Source organism: Sorex araneus, chromosome 1 (genome assembly GCF_027595985.1).
Source record: "Sorex araneus isolate mSorAra2 chromosome 1, mSorAra2.pri, whole genome shotgun sequence".
NCBI classification, from domain to species: domain Eukaryota; kingdom Metazoa; phylum Chordata; class Mammalia; order Eulipotyphla; family Soricidae; genus Sorex; species Sorex araneus.
The window spans coordinates 244,968,930-244,991,575 of NC_073302.1; the positions used below are offsets into that span (position 1 = coordinate 244,968,930).

General features: G+C 39.9%; 1 long non-coding RNA gene across 1 annotated transcript in view; it reads right to left on the reverse strand.

Moving 5' to 3' along the window:
* The window catches only part of LOC129405540 (uncharacterized), a 541,664-nt gene extending 519,052 nt beyond the window's left edge, over window positions 1-22,612 (reverse strand). The window contains exon 1 of the long non-coding RNA XR_008630633.1: window positions 22,481-22,612. This is a non-coding gene — a long non-coding RNA (uncharacterized LOC129405540). The remainder of the gene's footprint in view (window positions 1-22,480) is intronic.
* Between the last annotated feature and the right edge of the window lie 34 nt (window positions 22,613-22,646).

Genomic DNA, 22,646 nt, shown 5'->3' on the forward strand with positions numbered 1-22,646 from the left:
ACTGCTCAGGGATCATTCCTGGTAATGTGGGTTTTCTGTCCTTTCTTTAAATGCATTGCTTCAACCCCCTCCAAAAAAAAAAAAAAAAAAAAAACCCTGAGTGACTCAGTCCCCACATGGTACCATTTGTGGTGCCTGTTGTACTAGCTTTCTTGCCCCAGGAATGCCATATGCCATATACTACATATGCAAAAAATAATCAGTATTTGGTGGATATATGGTTTGTAAAATGAACCAACTTTCACTGTTGCTGGGAATGTAGTTTGGTTCACCTATGTGTAAAACAGTATGTCAACTTCTCAAAAAAAAGGGAAAAAAAGAATAGAGCTTCCACTTGCACCAGAAATTCCATTTGGGGGCATCTACTTTAACACAAAAACATGAATTAAAAATGACATTATGTACAGCTATTTTTGTGGGAGGACATGGAGACAACCTAAATGCCCAAAGAAATATGGGGACTGGCGAAATAGGAATGGCATTTGCAGCCAACCTGGAGTTCATCCCAGCTCCAACAGGTCCCATGTGCATCACCAGGAGTGATTGCTGAGCACAGGGACAGGACTAGGCCCTGAATACAGCTGGGTGTGGTCCAAAAACACACAAAAGAAACAAACCCCACCCCCTATACAAATAAAGTTGTAGTGTACACACATACAGAGGAATACTACAGCTCCAGTAAAAGATGAACTCTCACGGTTTGCTGCAAGTTGATAGAATGGAGGGCAACAAGTGGAATAAGAATATTGATCTCATTCATCTGTGTTATATAAACAAAACAATGTAATTGACAATATAAAATGATGGAATACCCTTGGCTTTTGTTCACAAAACAGATTATCAAACAGTGGAGTAAAGAAAGGTGGATTAGCAGTTAACATAAATGAAAGAGCTTGGGCACTTTGGTTATGGTGAAGGTGCAGAAACTTTATACATCACAGAGACTACAAACTAAAGCTCCCAGAAGAGAGCCACAGAATTTCATGCAGTGCTTGGCTGCATTCAAGGCTATGCAACCTTTTAAACTCTACCTCACTTGCTTATCAAAAGTATCACACATTTGTTTGGTTTCTAATGTACTTGCTTGTATTTCTGATATTTGGGCTTAAATGACTCCATTATGAAATACAACCCTCACCTCTTATTGTGGTGAGAAGGTGCTCAGTGGTGGGATTGGTTTTTGAATATTATCTGTAATGAACTACTGTGAACTACATTTATAAAAATAAAATGAAAAAAGAAACTTTATACATCAAAACTGTAGACGTTAACTCTACCGTAGTCACATTACCTGAAGTAGAAAATGTAGAAATAAAGAATATTTTTAAAATATGTCATTCTGATTTATGAAGAGAATTAAAGGCAATGTGACATACTTGTAATTGCATTAAAGAAACTGAAAATACAGGGCTGGTGAGACAGTACAGCATGTAAGGAGCTTGCCTTGCATGCAGCTGACCTAGATTTAATCCCTGTACCGCATGTGGTCCCCCAAGCATGGCCAGGAATGATTCTTAGTGCAGAACCAGGAGTTACCAATGAGCATCACCTGGTCTGGCCCCAAAGCAAACAAACAAAAATTAAGAATACAAGTAACTTATATCTAAGACATTTAAGGATGCCTTTTAATGCATGTTTAAAGAACATTCTAATGAGTAAACTGAATACAACAGAACTCCAAAAGCAAGCTCAACCATAAATAACCCAGAAGACAATTTGAAATTATCCAGATAAATGTGGAAGATGGAATGAGGAAAGTCTGTAGTATTTTGGAGACAAAAAAATAAACTAAAAATTACCCAGGCCAGAAAGATAGTACAGTTGCTTGCCTTGTATATGACCGACCTGGGTTCAATCCCCAGCACCATGGTCCTCTGAGCCCCATCAGGAGTGATCCCTGAGTGATGAGTCCAGGAATAAGCCCTTGAGCACAGCAGGATGTGGCTCAAAACAAAAATAAAATAAATCAGAGTCTGAGAATGTGGCTAAAGTATTAGGGCACATAACCAGCCATTTATTAGGCTCTGAATTCATCCCCTGACACTGCACGGCCCCCAGAACACCAGATGTAACCCATGTGATCCAAGCAGAAGTAGGCCTGAGCATCTGCTATCCAGAGCTGTGTAGCTGGGCCACACATAGCTAGGAGTTGCCTTTATCTACTGAGTGATGCTGAATGTTGTCTCCTTATAATATTTTAAAATAAAAACAAGTATATACATAGTGAAAATTTCTGGAACGAGCAGAAAGTAGTTCAGTGACAAAGGATGAAGCATGCAATTCTGGAAAGGAAATGATCATTTAAAGCCAGAAGACCCAAAGGACTTCAAAAGAGATTGGCCCTGAATAGGAGTATACTGAGACAAAATTATTAAAATTCAAATACAGAGAAATATTGAAACAGAGAAAAGAGTTACTTATGAGAGAAGACCCATAAAACCAGATCTTTCTAGCAAATTTTACAGTGAAGAAATACTGGAATGATATAGTCAACATGTTGGAGGAGGAGGGGAAGCAAGAAATAAAACAAAACTTTGTATCCCTTGTAACTCTCTCTTCTAGGTATAAGAAGTAAGTTATTCTTAGTCAAAAGCTAATAGAGTTCATTACCACTAAACACTTCTTACAAAAATACTAATGGGAGTTTTCTGAGTTGAAGTAACAGGATATCAATTATAAGTATAAGGTAACATAAAACTCATTGATAATGACAAATATTTAGTCACAGTTATATTATTTTACAGGGCAATGATGCACAGTTCACTTAAAATGCTAGTGTAGCAATTAAAAAATCAAACATAATAAAAGCAACCATAACTGTAACAGTTACTAATTCACAGTATAAAAACATATAAACTGTGATGTCAATAGCCTAAAATGTGAGGGGTGAGTAGATGTGAAGTTAATAAATTCTATTTAAGATAACTTGTTAACAGTTTTTTAGAAAGTGTTATTATTTTAAGATTTTTAAGGGTCATAGTCAAGGGAAATCTTGTATTCATTACATGAAAGACTGTAATAAAGTTGTCAAAGCATGCTGAGACCAAAAATGTCAAAACACAAAAAAAGATAGCAAAGTCTGAAACAAAGCTATAGACACACAAAACAGTAAAAACCAAACAAAGTGGCAATAAGTCCTCCCTTAAGAGTAATTAATGTAAACATATAACCAAAAATAAATTATATGTTCTGATTAAACATACAAAATAGGTAAGTGCACTTAAAATTTAACAAGAAAATACTTTGCGGGGCTGGAGCAATAGCACAGCGAGTAGGGCGTTTGCCTTGCACACAGCCGACCCAGGTTCGATTCCCAGCATCCCATATGGTCCACTGAGCACTGCCGGGAGTAATTCCTGAGTGTAAAGCCAGGAGTAATCCCTGTGCATCGCCGGGTGTGACCCAAAAAGAAAAAAAAAAGAAAAGAAAATACTTTGCCCAAGAGAATATACTGCCCAAAAGAGTCATCTTGGCCTTACAACAGAGTAATGGAGAAAGGAAGACATTTTAGGCAAATAGAACTTTGAAAAAAACAAGCAGCGGTGGCTTAATTTATACTAGGTTTAAGCAAAATGGTAAGAAAGAAATAGGTGGGCGAACACAAGCACAATGAAAATATATAATTATTCTAGAAAACAGCATTCATGGAGGGCAGTGGGCACTGGTGAAGGGATTGATGTTGGAACAATAAATATCTTCATAAAGGAGAAAGGGGGAGGGGGAAAAGGGAAGGGGGAGGGGAAGGAGAAGAAAACCAATTATGTATCCAACATCAGATCATCTAAAGAAAAAAAATAAGAGCTAAGAGAAGAAATGAACAGCAATATAATGATAGTTGGAGGCTTTAATACCTCACTATCAACAAAATGAGATAATTATGGATACTTAACAGATTAAAGAGACATACTGAGCATTCTATCCAACAATATAATACATTTTTTTCTGAACCACAAGTGGAGTTATTTCTAAGATCATTGTGAGGCCACACACATCTTAGTAAATTGCAAAAAAGATGTTTCTTCTCTGATCACAATGATCTGAAACTAAAAAACATTAACAATAGGAGGGAAATGTGGAAAAGTGAAAAATCAAATTCTTTGAAACTAACTCTCCTGAATAAACTTAAGAAAATGAGAAAATTTTAAAAATATCTTGAGGGAGACAAGAGATAGTACTTTCCCAGTACATGCTGGACCCAGGTTTGATCTCATGCGTCACCTGGTCCCCCCAAGCTTCACTGGGTACAGCCTTGGAGTCCCCTGAGTGCCCATGGTTTGATTCAGGTAATCCAACAAGTCTGCATAGAACAGCATCCTCAGACCCTTGCACTGAACTGTAAGCCTGGTTAGCCAGGAGTCACTGGTGGGGACACCAGGATAAGCAAGAGATGTTTAGAACCTTCTTTCCCTGCCCAAAATTTTGAGATTGACAAAAATGAAAAAAATATATCAAAATCTGTGGGATGAAGTGAAAACTTAATTCCTACACAAAGAAAAAAATTCACACAAAACAATGAGCAATGAATTTATACCTCTGAGAATGGTCTTAATCAAAAGGGCTAATAATAACAAGTGTTGGAGGGGGGAGAGTAGGGAAGAAAAGCATCATCATACATTGTGGGTGAGAATGTAAATTGGTTTAGTCTCTATAGACACCAGTTTGGTTATCTCAAAATATTGATAGATTTACCACATATTCCAGCTACTCCCATCTTTCTAAATTTGAGAAGTTGCATATATACCTATGTTCATGCTATTTACAACATCTGATATATGTAAATCTGCCCAATAACAGTGGAGTCAATAAAGATGCAGTATATTTACTCAATAGACTATTACTTAGCAATTAAGCGTGGTGAATTCTTGCCTTTTGCAATAGCATGGAGGGACTGGAGTTGCTCCTGCTAAGCAAGGTTAAGTCAGAGGGAGGAAAAAAATGAATAAAATCAGAGGAACAGAGGTGAGTAATATCCTTTATATGCAGGAAATAGGTCTATGTGGTCTGTATAGCCAAACAAGGCAACAAAGCCAAACACTAAAAAATCTTTGCAGGGCGGAGCAAATACAGAGGGTGAGACAGTCCCTTGTCTGTGGTGATAGCAGGAAAATCCCAGAATTAAGTCACCTAAAATGGGAATGAATTCAGGCATAGTGACCCTTTACAGGACTATGAAATCTGAATGAAGAACTGCAAATATCACCACAGAACTCCACAGATAGAGGGTATTTTCATGACAGTAGCTCCTTTACTTGATTGGGCAGAAGAAGTCTGCAAGACACTACAAGGCAGCAAGAAGCAGTGACTAATAAAGCACTGTACTAATAAACTTCCATTGTCTCCAAATGAAATTTGAAGTAAGACTAGCCATTTTAGTGTAAGATGCTGAAGTCCTTTGTAAATTTGAAGATATATGGCATAATAAACTTCAGAAGGAGACAGTGGGTTTCCTGGATTAAAAGCAGATAGGAAATCACAGGATTAGTTTTACTAATATGTAGCCATTTTTTACTCCAAAGTTGCAGAGATCTTAATTGGGGATATAGGTACATAATGTAGGATCTTATCCTGAGCAACAGAATTGAGGATGGAAAATTAAGCAGAAAGTAATTTTACCTAATTTCATAGTGTGGCCTTAGGAGAAACTAAATGGAGTAATGTTCTCATCCATTTCAGTAGTTTCTGAGGCTCTGAGATATTTATAGAATCTCTGAGATTACGGGTTAAATGCTGAATTATCAGTATCAAATGGACAGAACAAGAAATAATTTAGATTTTTTTAAGCAGCCACATGGAAACAAAAGACTTATGTACTGAAATTTTAAATAAGGTATATGTACTCTGCATCTCTTCCAGGACCATATCTGACTGTGCTAGAGGTCAAACCTGACATCTCCACACACCAGTCATGAGTTTTAGTCCTTTAAGTTAGCCCTCTCCAAACCCTATTTCCAAATTCTAATCAAAGACCACTTGATCAAGTTCTAATTTTGGCATTACCTTAAGAAGTGAAAACAAGACAAAGTTAACTAGCTAAAGAGAAGATCAAGAAAACATTTTTTGAGTGATAGCACAGCAGGTAGGGGCTTGCACAAAGCTGAATGGGTTCAATCCCTGGCATCATATATGGTCCCCCGAGTCATTCGTGAGTGCAAAGCTAGGAGTAGCCCCTGAACATTGCCAAGTGTGGCCTAAAACCCGAAACCCACCTCCAGAAAAAAAAAAGGAAAACAGCATTTAATGATATATTACTGTGTACTCAGCATTATTGTAGCCTAGGTAGTAGGTACTAGTGTCTTTATTTTGTAAATGGGGGTCTTGTCCCATTTACAAAAAAAGCAGCATAGAAGATTTAGCAATTTATTATATGGGAGAATATAATGAGAAAAAAGGTCATGATTTTGATTTCTTTATTTCTTACATAGTTGAATTTGTCTGAGAATAAGTTGAGAAGGGGATTTTAATTAAGCAGGGGAACAGAGATTGGGTCATACCCAGCTGTGCTCAGGGCTTACTCATGGCTGTGCCCAGACATCACTCCTGGTGTTGCTCGGGATACCTAATGCAGTGCCAGAATCAAACCAGAGCCAGCCATATTGATTACTTTAGTGCCTGCACCATCTCTCTGGCAGCCTGTGGGGTAATTTTGAGGGAGACTTTGACTTCAGATTTTGAGGGGGATTGTCTCTTTTCTTAGTAATGGACTTAAAGGATATACTTGAGATGAAGCATAGGCATATGATTTGGGGAGGTTGGTTTAAATGGTCTTTGAGACTATTAAAGGAACATAGTTCTGTAGTGGGTGTCTTAGTTCCTATTCCAGTAGACAGTGGGGTTACGGATTATATATTTTGTGGGTGATGCTTGGGGCTACTTCTGACTTAATGCTCTAGGTCTTTCCCTGCAGTGAGTGGGGGAATATGTGGTATCAGGAATCGAACCAGGGACTCCTGCATGCAAAGTTGTCTCGCCAGCTTGGTTTTATTTTGCAGTCTAGTAATGGAATTCTTTTATTTTTTGTTTTGGGTCACAGCTGGCAGTGCTCAGGGCTTACATCTGGCTCTGCCTACAGGTACCTCTCCAGGAGAGGTGCTGGGGTTGGAGAACCAATAGGCTTGTATTTTAGTCAATCTTTCTTTTTAAAAAGTATATTCCTTGGGCTCCTAGATAAGACTTGGTGATAGAGTACCATACCACACATTGTGGTAAGACCCTGAGTTAGATCCTTATACGACACAAAAAAATAATGGGACCAGAGTGACAGTTCAGCAGGTAAGGTTCAGCCTTGTATGTGGCCGACCCAGGCCATCCCAGCACCCCAGATGGTCCCTCAAGCACTGCTGAATGTGCCCCCAAAGCAAAAACATAGAGATAATGACAATGGAGATATAACTCGGGTTAAGCACATGCCTCATAATCATGAGACCTGAGTCTGATCCCTGTCGCTATAAGAAAATTGTGTGTTCTTTAGGATCTCTTGCTCAGAAGTGTAAATAATGTCTTAGAATATTCTCAAATGATTTTGTTTAGGAAGAAATACAATTATTTAGGCATATCTATTCAGCTTTCTTTGCTGTCATAAGAAAAGCAATTCTTCCCGCTCCTTACAATCCCATTAATTCTAATTAGTAGATACCTACTTTTGTGTTTAATAGGAGTATGGTAGGATAGGTGGTTATCCTACCATAATATAAAACCTTATCTGCTATACTATTGCTCCAGCCTATATAGTTTGTCTTTCCATATAAATTCTATGAGAACCAGAGACTGTTGGGTTGGAGGGCATATTTGGGCCACAGCCAATGGTGCTCAGTGTACACTATTGGCTCTGTGTTCAGGGTAATGCCTGGGGAACCATACAGAGTGAGTGCTTTGGATTCTACAGGGGACAGCTATATACAAGGCAAGGGTTTTAACCCTTGTTTAGACATTTCCTAACTCCAGAGATTGTTTTTACACTGTTTATGCCCCACCCCCCCATCCCTGGCATAGAGGCTGCAAATAATAATGATTATAAAATGAGTGTTTTTTATTGTTCAGAAATTTGTAGACTGGTCTCTGCCTATCTTTACTATTCTGTATTTATTAACTGACTGAGTATTTAAATTAAACTTCCAAATAATGTTATTTGATATAAATTTCTGCTATCCTTGTACACTTGGAACTTTACCAAACATTTATTTCATTTGATGAGGTGAATTACTGTCAGTAGATCTTAATAATAAAGCAATATGAGAAATGTTTGGTAATAGTCAACCAAGGAACAAACTAGAGAGCCCTCTAGTACTTAGAGTAAAGAGGGGTATTGGTTTAAGTGGCAGTACCAAAACTTATTTCAGGAAATTAAAAAGGAGTGAAGAATGTTGGCAGTCTCTCTTGCCCCTGCGCCGGGTTATCTTCACTGACGCCCCTGGGAGTGGGGCACATTGAGTTTCCTTTCAGCCCCGGGCAAAGCCCCAGCAGCCAAAGACCTCTAGAACCCAGCCACAGCCATGCTCAAGGTCCCTCTCCACATGTTCGGCCGAGCCTCACGCATGAAAAAACTGGCAGACGAACTCAGGTGTGCAGGACCCGGGGCTGAGATCTCTAAGCCTTCTCCAATCAGGACTGGACCTCTTCCACCCAGACCCCTCATTTTCCAGTAGCTAGGCAGTCACACCCACAAACTGCCCCTGTTGCATGTGTAATCCCATCAATGGCCAGAGACTATAAAACAACGCTCCCGGAAGTGTGTGGCTGAGACCTCTTACAGCCTAGTTCTCCCTCTCAGAGAACCTGGCAAGGTACTGAGAGCATCCTTCCCACATGGCAGAGACTGGCAAGCTCTCCATGGCATATTCGATATGCCAAATGCAGTAACAATGATGGGTCTCATTCCCCTTACCCTGAAATAGCCTCCAATGTGGCAGCCCTGGGAAGAACGAGTAAAGAGAGGCTGCTAAAATCTCAGGGCTAGGGCGAATGGAGACGTTACTGGCACCCACTTGAGCAAATCGATCAACAGGATGACAGTGATACAGTGACAGTACTTAAATACTCGTGTGGAAGTCTACATTTCATATTCACACTGACACATCTACAGCTATTGAACCCATTGAAATGTAACAGAGCCCGGGGTATGGTCTCTAGGAGATACAACTCTCAGTGAAAGGAGTCTGGAGGCTAAAAATGCAATCGTCTGAGCACTGAGTTCTCATCGTTGCTTTTTCCAAACATATTTTCTCCTTTGACCTGCTTTCTCAAAGTGCTAGTTAGCTAACATTGCCATAAAAGTACTTTCCCCCAGGAAAGCACACTGAATATCAGTCTCCCATTCCTCACTACCGGCACAGTGGTCTAGGAACCAGAGTTGGGTTGACATGGTTGTCAGACATGGTTCTGACCAGACTTATAGAACATCATGTGTTCCAGTCTGTTTCATTAGATATCCTTTTATAAAATGTCAATTTGCCTGGAACATTCCTTCAATGTATACCACAGACAACTTACAGGATGGCTGTGCTCATAGTTGGTGCCAGAACAAAATTTGGGATGCTATCCAAATATATTCCTTGGAGATTTGACCAACAGGCATCTGCAAAATTTTATGAGGTTAATTCCTTGGGACCAGCAAAAATATTTTGCCTCAAACAGTTTGGCACCATCTTTATAAGAAGTTATCATCTTGTTCTATAATGAGAATCTAAGGGACAAAATGAATTTCTCCCAAATCTTGGTCATGCCTGGTAGTAAATTAGATAGCTCAGGAAATATACTTTTAAGACATTGACTGACCTCAGAGCTATTTACCTACCAAGACTGTACAAAACATGGGCCTTTCTGCCCCGCCCCAACAAGACCCCGAGTTGCAGCCCATATACAGCTCCTCCACCTATTGAGCTCCTTAATGGCCATGATCCCAGGGGCACACAAAAGATTTTCAGAACCAGCAGCTTTTGGAAGAAATCTCTCCATACCTCACTGTTACTGTCATCCCGTTGCTCATTGATTTGCTCGAGCAGGCACCAGTAACATCTCCATTGTGAGACTTGTTAATGTTTTTGGCATATCAAATATGCCACAGAAAGCTTGCCAGGCTCTGTTGTGTGGTCAAGATACTCTCGATAGCTTGTTTGGCTCTCTGAGAGGGGCAGAGGAATCGAACCCGGGCCAGCTGCATGCAAAGCGAACCCCCTACCGGCTGTGCTATCGCTCCAGACCTAATTATTAAAATATCAGAATTCCAAAATCATGCAGCCACTATTGCACGACAGCATATGCTCTTCATAATCAGCAATAGAAAAACAATTCTCTAGGGCTGGAGAGATAGCACAACGGGTAGGACGTTTGACTTGCATGCGGCCGACCCAGGTTCGATTCCCAGCATCCCATAGCATCCCATATGGTCCACTGAGCACCACCAGGAGTAATTCCTGAGTGCAGTGCCAGGAGTAACCCCTGTGCATCACCAGGTGTGACCCAAAAAGAAAAAAAAAAAACCAATTATCTAATGATGCCTTTTCAGCAGGTCAGATTGTTGGGGGAAAATTCCAAATAATAATGGTGGTCTTTTGTCAAAGTATTAAGTGTAATCCAAGTAGAGAGAGAATAAAGTGGAAATCATCTGCCACAGAGGCAGGGAGAGGGGTGAGATGGGGGTATACTGGGGCTCTTTGTGGTGGAAAATATGCACTGGTGAAGGGACAGGGTGTTTGATCATTGCATGACCAAGACTTAAACCTGAAACTTTGTAACTGTTCTCATGGTGATTCAATAAATAAAAATTTTTTTAAAAAGGCTGTACCACGCATTCTCCTCATGACCTGAAATAAATGCAATGACTCTTGAAGCGCCTAGTATGACTCACACACCAGGGCTAATTTAACTGAATAAAAAAACTAAGAAAAAAAAATCCAAGCACTATCTTCCACAAATAGGATGGATAGTCATCATTTTATCTGTCTGGCATGTCTTGATTTGGGAAAGAAGTCTATGCCTTATAATCCCAATGAAGCAGGCAATCAATCACCTTGCTCTGATCTCTCCAACAGAGCTGGGCGGGACCCAGACTGGTGAGTCTAGTATGCCATTATCTTAGCCAGCACCACTGATTTAGGGCTGTGTATGTAACCAGCCAGGGGCCAACCAGAGTTTTCATGTCAAGTGATAAGTGGTAATCACAGAGTTAAATCCTGCTTCACAAGTTGTGCTTATGTAAAATCTGAACTGCAGCAGATATATTTCCTAGCCACATAAAGGAAGTCATCTGTAGTAAAAGGGGAATCAGATTCAGGATTAGCCTGGAGGAAAAGCAGCTGGGAGGAAAGCAGATTCCAGAGAGAGATGACGCAGGTCTAAGGGTAGAATAGGGAGCGATTTGAAAGCACTTCTGGGGTGTCATAACAAGCACTGCATCAAAACCAGAATCATATCCAGAATGTTGCCTGGGACTTCCCTGAAAATGTTCACTGCAGAACCCAGTCACTATTTCTGGAAGATTCTACTCTGACTCAAGAAGCAGAGGCCAACTTGAAAGCTAAGCAGCATAGCCTGAGGTGGACATGGGTGGAGCAGAGAAGGCCCTGTGAAGGTTCACACCTTTCCCAGAGGGAAATGGAAGGGCCAGGGTGAAAACTGATACCCTAGTCTGAAAACCTGATTAAAGAAAATCTGATCCAGGGACTGGAGTGATAGCACAGTGGGTAGGGCGTTTGCCTTGCACGTAGCCGACCCAGGTTCTATTCCCAGCATCCCATATGGTCTCCTGAGTACCGGCAGAAGTAATTCCTGAGTTCAGAGACAGGAGTAACCCTTGTGCATCAGTGGGTGTGACCCAAAAAGAAAAAAAAAATAAGAAAATCTGATCTGCAGGAAAGAAGAATTTCCAGGTTGGTAATCACAGCAGGTATGGGGACGGGGGGGGGGGGGGGGGGGGGGGGGGGGGGGAGGGTCCTGTGAACTTGTGGGGAATCACAAGTTTTAGAACCCTTTAGAAATCAGAAGCAGCCTGAGGGTAAATCCTGCTGTTCTAAAACAAGGTCAAAGCAGAGGTGAGGAAACAGGATTATCCCTGCTATGTCTCTCTTAGTGCAATGGAAGAAATAATGCCTGGAGTCAGAAAGGGATTGCAGAGACTGGGGAGAGAAAACAAAAAAAAAAAAAAAACACCAGAAAAACCGACAACAGGCTTGTTGTACCTGTGTTCAGTCCTTGTTTGAACAACTGCACATTTGGTAGGACCAAGACTGGTCAAGCTTTGGTTCAGACCACAAGACACTCCCTAGGTTGCCATAAGCGTGGCAATGTAGCTACTACAGCCTGCCAATAAGCAAAAATACCCTGTAGATGCCTCACCCTTGTGTTGTTATAGTTGCTGCCGGAAACTCCTAACTCAGTTCCCAATTGCTGCCCAAGCCTGTGGGACATGTGCACCACAGCGACATCAGGCACCAGAAACTGCAGCCTCTGGAACACACTGGTTTGCTAAATTTTAAATATAAAACTGATGTAGTGAGACTGTGACCATAAATACCCAGCAGTGACTGAGAGTTACACAAGCTTAGAGCCAAAGTGTCTGGGTGCAAAGAACTGGCATGAACCCCAGAGGGCCATTCTGGCCTACCAAAAATACAACCCTCACACCACACTAGGCACAAGGAAGTGGAAAAAATCATGCATTAATGAATGAAAACAAAAGACAAGAGGGTTGCGGAGAAATAGTACAGAAGGTAAGGTACTTGCCTGCTAGTGACAGACTGGGTTTCATCCCTGTAGCATCACATATGGTACCCCCAATCCTGCCAGCAGTTATTCTTGTTGACAGGAATAAGTCAGCCCTGAGCACAACCAGGTGTGGCCCAACACAACTCCCCCCACACACTACCCCCCCACCCCCACACACCAAATGAACTTATGTCAAGACTAGTCCTCTAGTTGAGAAGTGTGAGTTCTTCCAAATCTCCAAAGACATACATAATACACTTCTTAAGCTCTCCTAGCAAGGTGAAGAGAAACTGTTTACAAGAATTCCTAAAACCAACATCACATTAATGTCATAAGCAGACAGAGACATTAAAATAGAAAATTCCAGGTCATTATTTCTGATGGACATAGATCCACAACAAAATCTTAGTTAAAAGGGTCCCATATCAGAGGGATTTAGCCAAGTATCACTGGGTGTGGCCACTTGATCTCCTCTACACTCTGTGGGTTGGTGATCACCCCCTTTTCACCAAAAAGAAGAAAATACCATATTATTGTATCAATATATGCAGAGAAGCTTATTCAATAATACCCACACACCAAGTATTATTTAAAAAACTCAAAATATGGATAGAATTTGCCTCAGTATAATAAAGCTACATATCATAAAGCTACAAATAATATCTACTTGTGAAAAAAATCCAAAAGTTTGTCTTTTAAGCTCAGACATATAAAGGTCGTCTGTTCCCATCACTATTATTAAATATAGCATTGAAATTCCTATACTCAGTGAAAAAGAAATTAAATTGACTCAAATGACAAAAGGTGGCAAATGATCATTATTTGTAGGTGACAAATACAGAGAAAACCCTAAAGGTGCCATCCAAAGAATCTTCCAGAAACAAACCTATACAATGAGGTGACAGGCTATTAAAAAAAAATCAATGTATATAAAAATGCTGCAATTTTATATAAAATATACAAGAGAAATAAATTTAAACAATACCACTTACAACTGTCAAAAATGATAAAGTTCCTAGGAATCAACTTAAATGAGGTGAAAGTTATTAAAACCTATAAATCATTAATACAAATAGAAATTTAAAGGAAATGAATAAATACTTCATGGATTAGGAGAATAGTCAAGATGACCATCCCACCCAAAGTGCTGTATAGATTCAATATAATCCTTATCAAAATTACAATGGCATTCAAGAACATAGAGAATACCGCTAAAATTTTTATGAACTAAAAGCTCCTAGAATAGATAAAACAATACTGAGGAAAAAGATGAGGTGCATTACTTTCCCTTAAACAGTGTTTCTCAACTCTTTGGCTCCTGTGGACCTCTCCAAGATATTCCAAGGGACTACAGGTGAAAAGGTAAGGAAATTGTGGTGTAATATTACATACAACTGGTATTATTCTACTATATGAACAAATGAAATCTACAACTTGGATGGAATTCGGGAGTGCTATATTAAGAGAAGTGAATCATAAGAATGATAAATACCAAATTTTCTCACTCATCGGAGAAATATAAAGAAACAAAGGTACTAGACAATGTCCAATGAAAGAAACTGACCAGTTGTAACAAGCTCATTGGTACTACCCTATTTCCAAGTTACCAAATTCTCTCACCTAGGCCAATGTTCTGCTTCATCCCACATATCCTTCATCTTGGTCTATTCTTAGCAAAGCAGTTCTAGAAATTTAATGGCTGTCAGAGCATAGCATATGGCTGCCCAAATCAGCCAATAGTGTTCCATGTCACTAACTAACATGCCCTTTTTTTTAGTCTCTGACTATTAGTAGTATGAACTCGCTGTGATGCTACTCCAATAGCACAACCTCCTTCCTCCTCAAATTCCCCAGAACACCTACTTTTTACTTCATATAAATTACCCTTTTCCAGTTTACAGTCAACACTTGTGTTCCTTATGTGATTTATTTCACACTATCTCAGAAAACCCATTCCCCCAACTATCCCTGTTGCTCTTATGCATTTTTACCTTTCCGGTTAAATTATTAACATCCAAGTCTCCAAAAAGCCAAGGTTGCCAAATCTTGTGTCTTTAATCATAATACACTCCAGTATTAGTAAAATTCTCAGCCTCTTTCTTGAAACCCTTCTTGGCTGTGAAAAACCTGGTTGGCCTCGATGCTATCAAACTCCACTGGTTGTTTTACCACTTCTCAAAAGAGATGTTTTGTCACTATTTCATCACATTCAGACTTCTAAAATTTAACTGCAAATGCCAACATGTTTGTCCCAGTCACTCTTATTATTGTTATCCTTTGATTTTTTTAAAGTACTACAATTTTGTACTATAATGGCCATCAAAGATTCACACTTAAATTTCCCATATTACCTTAAATGGTAATAATGACTTTGCATATGTGATAATCCAATATAGACTTTTATAACCCAAAGTATCAGGTAAACCAGATGTAATCAAACACAAGAATTTTTTTCCCACTTAAAGTATTTCATTTATTGCTTTTTGGGTCATACCTGGCGATGCACAGGGGTTATTCCTGGCTTTGCACTCAGGAGTTACTCCTGGCAGTGCTCAGGGGACCATATGGGATGCTGGGAATCAAACCCAGGTTGGCCGCATGCAAGGCAAACTCCCTACCCACTGTACTACCACTCCAGCCCCATCAATCACAAGAATTCTTAAAAGTATAAAATATTTCCAACTACAAAGAGCCAAAGACATGCATCAAGATGACTCAGTGTATAGTTTATGGCTTTGAATATGGTAGGACCTAGATGCCAAGTAATGCAGATGTCCTCTGAAAGTTGGAAGAAAATTAGATATAAACTCTTAAAGACCCTTCAACAAGAATGTAGTCTGATGATTTAACCTTATCCAAAAGAGTTGCCAAACTTCTACCATACAAGATTTTAAAAGCCATCTTAGCTCTCAACTCTCTCTAGCTCTGTCCCCACATAATACTCCTGCTGTGAATTGTCCCCCATCAATCATATCATCGGTATATGTTATCATAGAAGACATTCCCAGAACATGCTGGGGAAAAAAAAACCTGCTCCCTAAATTGAGCCAAGTCACAATATCTCCCTGGACAACTTTCTTTATATAACTTAAATGGTATGTGAAAATATCTTCTTTGGTGCCAGAGAGCTAATACAGGAACTAAGTTTGTTTGCCATGTATGCTTCTAACCTAGGTTCAATCCCAAGAACTGCATATGGTTGTCAGAACCTTGCCATGAGTGACCCCTGAGCACAGAACCAGGAGCACTGCCAGAGCACTTTGAGCACCACCAGGTATGTTCCATAAAACAAAAATCTTCCTGCTCTCCAAACTACATTAGTTAAAATGTAACAATTTCAAATGTACACTATTTCACGGAGAACTGAAAGCTTCATGAAGAACTGAAAACTCCACGATCATCTTACATCCACCAACATATCTACTTACCACTTGCCTGTATATAAACCTATACACTATCCTCTTTTTTTGAAATGGAGGAATACCTCTGTGTAGGGATTGAAGGGCAAAAAAGATGAAATCAGGGACATAAGTCCAACCTGTGTCTAGTACACCATTAATTTATCTCTTACCACTCTAAAAGGTCATTCCCATCTTTAAAATAACCATTTCCTCGTTAACTTTAAATGCCACTCATTATTTTCCAATGGCAAATACTTAAAACAGTTGTCTACATTTACATTCTTTCTATCCTCATTTTTTACTGAACCTGATCAGATAAGCATAATCTCAACCTTTTCATTTTGACAGAGTTAACACTCATCTCTCAGTTTTTATTAAATTTAAACTGCGAGGAACATTTCACCCATTCGAACATCGTCTTTAACTATGTTTCTTTACCTCATTTCTAAAATACTAATTTTTACTCCTTTCTCATTAGAAACTCCTTATTAGTCTGCTTGACTATCTAGAATCATATCCCTGACCTTGGTATACTAGAATAAATCCATAGTTCAGAACTGTCTCTTACCCTATCTCTACTCATTTTCTAGATGACTTTACCCAGTATCACACTTTAATTGGTGGTCACAGATGTGCCATTTGACCACTAATTGTTTCTTCTCTAAACTCAATATTTATAATTGTTACTGACCAATATTCAGGTTAGTGAATCAAGTTGTCCATCTCCAGCACCAGGAACAGTGCTTGACATAGCACTCAGTAATATCTGAACAAAATATCACTGAGAAAAAATTGGAAAGATTTATATGACTGCGATTAGCTAGTTTCAGGTAGGTTTTTCTTTTAAGCCAATGGTATACAGAAGGTAATTCAAAGACAATGTTTTTGGCATGCATTGGTCAGGATGTCTGTCTTATTTCAAATGTGAGAACTGAAGCAGCCAAAGGAAGTAATGGATTACACATTATTCAAGAAATCTTCTGTGATCTTTTTGCCCTCATTTTCAGGCATTAGTAATATTTCAATAGCAAACAGGTACCTATTCTTTTTTTCTTCTTTTTGGGTCACACCCGGCTATGCTCAAGGGTTACTCCTGGCTTTTGCACTCAGGAATTACTCCTGGTGGTGCTCGGGGGACCTTATGGGATGCTGGGAATTGAACCAGGGTCGGCCGCTTGCAAGGCAAATGCCCTGCCTGCTGTGCTACCACTCCAGCCCCACAAGTACTTATTCTTAAAGAACAAGAGTTTCAAAAATTCAGTGCTCCCAATTCAAGGCAAAATTATATGATTATATATTGTCAGTTGATTATTAAAGTTACCACAATTTTTTTAAAGTTAAGAAATCTGAAAAGGATAGAGAACAATAATCAAGTCTATATTCTCTTCGATGAGGGAGAAAAATTGTGGGTAAGAGTTCTATGTATTGCAGTGTAGGAATATCATCTCTTTGGTGGTAGAGTTGTGTCATAACATTATACCCCTCAAACAATTATTTACACTTCTATACTCACGTTGCCTTGACATATTAAAAATACATTTTAAAAAGTAACTGATTTCCTCAAATAACTAAACTACTTAACAGTTTTTCATACTACTGCCACAATAAAATTACAAAGTTTATTCGCAGTAGCATTAATCTTCTTTTTAATTAAATGTCTGAGAAGTCAGACGTAAAGTGAAAATATACCAAATGTTCCATTAAGTTAAGGTCAAACCAAGCATGAGGAAATTTTCAGAAAATATAGGAGTGAATATATGGATTTGAGTGATTCCATGAGAATATTGGTTTATGAAAATCACAGTGTACATTTGAAATGGTTACATTTTAACTAATGTAAACTGCAACTGAATTTAATGAAAGTGTCTCCCAAGACTGGGGGGGGGTAGCAGAAAAAATATACATCAATTTTCTCACTACTGATTCTCTCACTTTAGAATATGCTAATGTGTATCACAGCAGTCTAAAGGATACAGCGTGTTCTAGATTTAACTGCTCAAGAAACTTCCCCTCCTCACATTTAACAACATCTATGAGGCACTGACAGTTCAGAAACCAAGTTTTGCCTGGGAAAAATATAAAGACTATAAATACTAGCCACTCAGGAAGGAAAAATATCAACATCTAATTTTGAGCAATAATTTGCTGGTGAACCAAGATAAACTAGCTCCCAAAATGCCCCTATGGGAAGTCCAATTAAGTAATGGAACAATTCTGACAAAAAATAATAAATTCCATTTAGTAGTTGTTGACTTTAAATTCCTCCAGCAGGGATTAGACAGCAAAGCCAGTTGTCTATAAATTAGTTACTAAATTTGTGCTAAGGAAGCAGTCATTAACATGTAGATATGTAGGCAACACTGGTCTTTCTGTACTCTGTAAGATGTGTAACCATCCAGAGATGACATGAAGACCTTAAAACAAATTTAAAAGCATCTTTTGGGTTCAGCTCTTCAGGAAGCCAACTCTGATGCAGCCTGGTATATAGGAAACCAGGGCGCTTTAGATCATTCCCTGTAATAAGGGAGCCAGGGACTCCCAAGGACTAAGTTGAACAGTGACATAAAAGAAACCCCAAGATATCCAAAAAGTAGCCCTAGAACCAGGCTGTCTTTGATGGACATACAGATTTCTATGTGCTCACAACAGACTCAGATATTTCAGCTGACTGAGGAAAGAGGCATACTATGGAATGAGGACTCTGACCAACAGGGCCATCTGTGAACCACTTCACCACATTCTAGCAGCAGGGCAGAAAGTACCCCCACCCAAGCAGAGAACTGAACTGCTTGCCTCGGTGCCTGCTGCTGCAGCCCCCCAATTTCAAAGGTATGTCTGGCCTTGCAAGAAAAAATTGCCAACTCCAGTTCAAGCTATTAATGGACAAGCTCTGTTTAAGTATCTGTAGACAAAGGCCTAGACTTTGCCCATCTTTTTTGTCTATGGCAAGTATTAAACTGCACATAACGTTGGTTACTAAGAAAATTATTTTAAAAATGTAAGCATGTAACAACAAATTCATTGACTAGTTTAGTCAAGGCTATTCTTCATGTGGTACAAACTTAGAATGTCAGATTATCTCCAAGAAGAGCCCTAACACAATCCATAACACAATTTGATGTATCTTTTAGAAATAACTTTCAGACTGGAGTATTGTTTTTGAAATCACATTTCCTTTTACCCCTACCCTTTAATAAAATTTAATTGATACCTCATTGGTCAAAAAAACAAGGGAAAAAAAGTTGTTTGAGGTCCTACGTATCTTCTTGATACTGTGTTGTTAAAACTGTCCTTTTATTCCTTCAAAATACATCTATTGAGGATGTCACAGTAATAAATGCCATAGTTGGGAGTTATAGAGATAGTATAGGGTTAAGATACTTGTCTTATATCTTAACTAGCCTGATTAGAATCCCTGATATAACATCTGATCCCCTGAGATCTGCCAGGGGTCACTCCTGAGTCCAGAGCTACGAATAGCCCCTGCGCACAGCCAGGCATGGCTCCCCTGCACACACAAAATACCATGCTTGGTTTTACAAAATTAGAGATGAATAAGAAGCTCACCATCTAATATAGACAGGCCTGTTAATGGATTATAAAAACAGTACATTCATTCAACAAACACCAACTACATTCCAGACCACAAACAAGGTAAATAGTCTATGCCTTTATGGGGCTTAGTGCCAAGATAAAGGGTTCAAATAAAAGATGTAGTAAATACTATTGTCCTTGTTTACATGGGAAAGGAGGCTCGTGGATAACTTAGATACCTGGAAGCTGGATATTAGTAACGAATCCACCAAGTGCTGAAATTTTTTTAGATACTTTATGTACAAACAACTTTAGTTAATCCCATAACGTAACTATCATTACAGTTTTCCCAATTTGTGGGTAAAGAATTTAAAGCACAGAATGATTAAGCTACAACATTAAGGTTACACAAGAGAGGATGCTTCACCAAGAACACACTTTGGAACCAAGCTTTGAAAACTGTGAAGGAATTGCCAGATGGACACAAGAGATGTGAGAGCATTCCAGACACAGCGAATTCTAAGTATAGAAGTATAGTGAATCCTACGTTTTAAAAAAAATATCCTTACACTCTTCAAAAACCTGTAAATTCATGGGATAGTGACAGGAGTCCAGGTTTGAAGAGTGGTGGTGGTAGGGGCAAGGCAAGGATGCGGTTCATTGAAACAGCGGGACGCATGGGCAGTCTCAGGCCAGGGGTGATAGCGACACGTGCTCCACCGAGACGCGACCCAGGTGGCCACACGTTTGTGCGGCCACTCTGCTGCTGATCGACCACGATCCGGAGGCCAGCTAGACTACTTTTAGTATCAGCAACTGCTTGCAGCAATGTCTCTAGACTGTGAACTAAGCCATTGCCCCATGCTGCCCCAGGAAGGGAAATAATGCAATTTCTAATATAAATCTCCCTGGACTTAATTACTAAAATACTAAAATACAGAAATCCTAAACAATTGCGGCCGCACAACTTCATATCTCTTAATTCTCAGCAATGGAAAACTAATTATCAATTGCTTCCTTCTCAGCAGGGCTGTTTTTTGGGGGGGAAACTCCAACAACAATAGTGAGTTTTGTGTTGAAATATGGAATGTAATCAAGGTAAAGAGAAAATGAAGTGAAATTTATCAGCTACACAGGCAGGGGTGGGGGGTGGGAGGTATACTGGGGTTTCTGGTGGTGGAATAAGGGCACTGCTGAAGGGACAGGTGTTCAAGCAGTGTATAACTGAGACATAAGCCTGAAAACTTTGTAACTTTCCACATGGTGATTAAAAAAAATAAATTAAAAAAAAAAAGGATGTGGTTCAAGTGCCACACAAGGATGGCATAAAGGAACATAGACACTAACAGTCTAGGTCAGGAGTGACATGAACCCCAACATTTCTTCCTAGTGCTATGCAAGTATTAGCACAAGCAAAAATGATTAACATTCACCACCCCATTAGCTTCCAAGCTGGGTGTGAGATGTTTATACACATCATCTCATTTCAGCTTCATTACAACCTAATGAGGGAAATCCTACCATTATCCCTTTTTACATGTGAGAACACTAAGACTTGGGGGGGTGGGGGGTGCGAAATTGGTTGTCCAGATTTCTACTGTTAGAGTTATAGAACAAGGGCTTAAAACAATGCAGCGACTTTAGCCCTAAGCTAATACCCCCAGCTGCCAGCTGGAGGGTGTGCGGTGATCATCATGCTCTTCTTTGGGGCAGGGGTGCAGCAGATCATGAGGATGTCAAAAATGGACAGTGAAAGAGACTCTTGTGCACCAGCCTCCGAGATGTACAAGGCACCTCTGATTTAAAAAAAAAAAAAAGGCTAGAGCTGTGGGGTGGAGAAGAGAGCTAGAAATCCTCATGCAACAGGACACTGAGGACCAAGGAAAAGTCTAGCAGGAGCGTGAAGCAGAATCAGTGATAGACACCAGTTAGTTCAACAGAAGGTGAGCCCAAGGGGGTTGGTGGAGAAAGTGGACTGAGAGGTGAGCAGGGAATGGGAGAGAAAGGTACTGAGGCCCCCATCTCTGAGGCTACAGAAAGAAACGTGAGAAGCTGGATGCCCAGCAAAATGCTGGATAGTTAGGTGGGCTATTGAGGAAAATAAATAGCTTTGAAGGTCCATATTTGATCAATAATATGTTGAAGGTTGAGAGCAGTTAAATGTGCCTCTGGAGAATGCAAAGAAAAATGGAGAGAGAGGGACAGGGGAGAGGGGAGAGGGGGAGAAGAGAGAAAGGGGAGAGGAGAGAGGGGAGAGAAGAGAAGGGAGGGGAGAGAGGGGAGAGGAGAGGGGAAAAGGGAGAGGGGAGGAGAGAGGGGAGAGGTGAGAGGGGGGAGAGGGGAGAAGGGAGAAAGGGGAGAGGGGGAGAGGGGAGAGAGAGGGGGGGGAGAGAGGGGAGAGAGAGAGGGTAGAGAATATGTGTGTATAGCATCACAGACCCATCTATTCACATGCGCATAGATGTAGATCTGGCCAGTCCTTCTGGAGAACCCAAGAAGGGGATATTTGTTCAAGGCAGACAAGCTGCAAGAGCCACCTTCAAAAACAATCAGATTATGTTCTCCCACATGGGAGGTTTTGAGATAGGTTCAGCTGGCATATGTCTGCTAAAGAACACCAGCGTTGAATGGTATATTTAACAGGCAGGATACTAACACTTGATCAGACTGATTGCCAAAGAACTGCGTGGCCACACCAGCCCAGGCTCTAATTGCACGGTGGGCAGTCAGGCTCCAGGCTGAAGTGCCTCCTGCTCCCAGGGTCACAGTTATTTTTTTTTTTTTTTACCCTTTGTGTGTTATCTCTTCAGCCTTCATTCTAAAACTCAAATCACAGTGGGGCTTACCTGCCTTAGGAATCTGTACAAATGATGATTTCTCCAGTTTCTCCCTTTTAAAAACAAAGGAAAACTTTCCAATGTTAACAACAACAACAAAAAAGGACGAAAGGGGAGGGAAAAAAAACAGCTGTTCCGTTCGCCCTGCCTGGTCGTTGCTACCTTGCGGTTTATG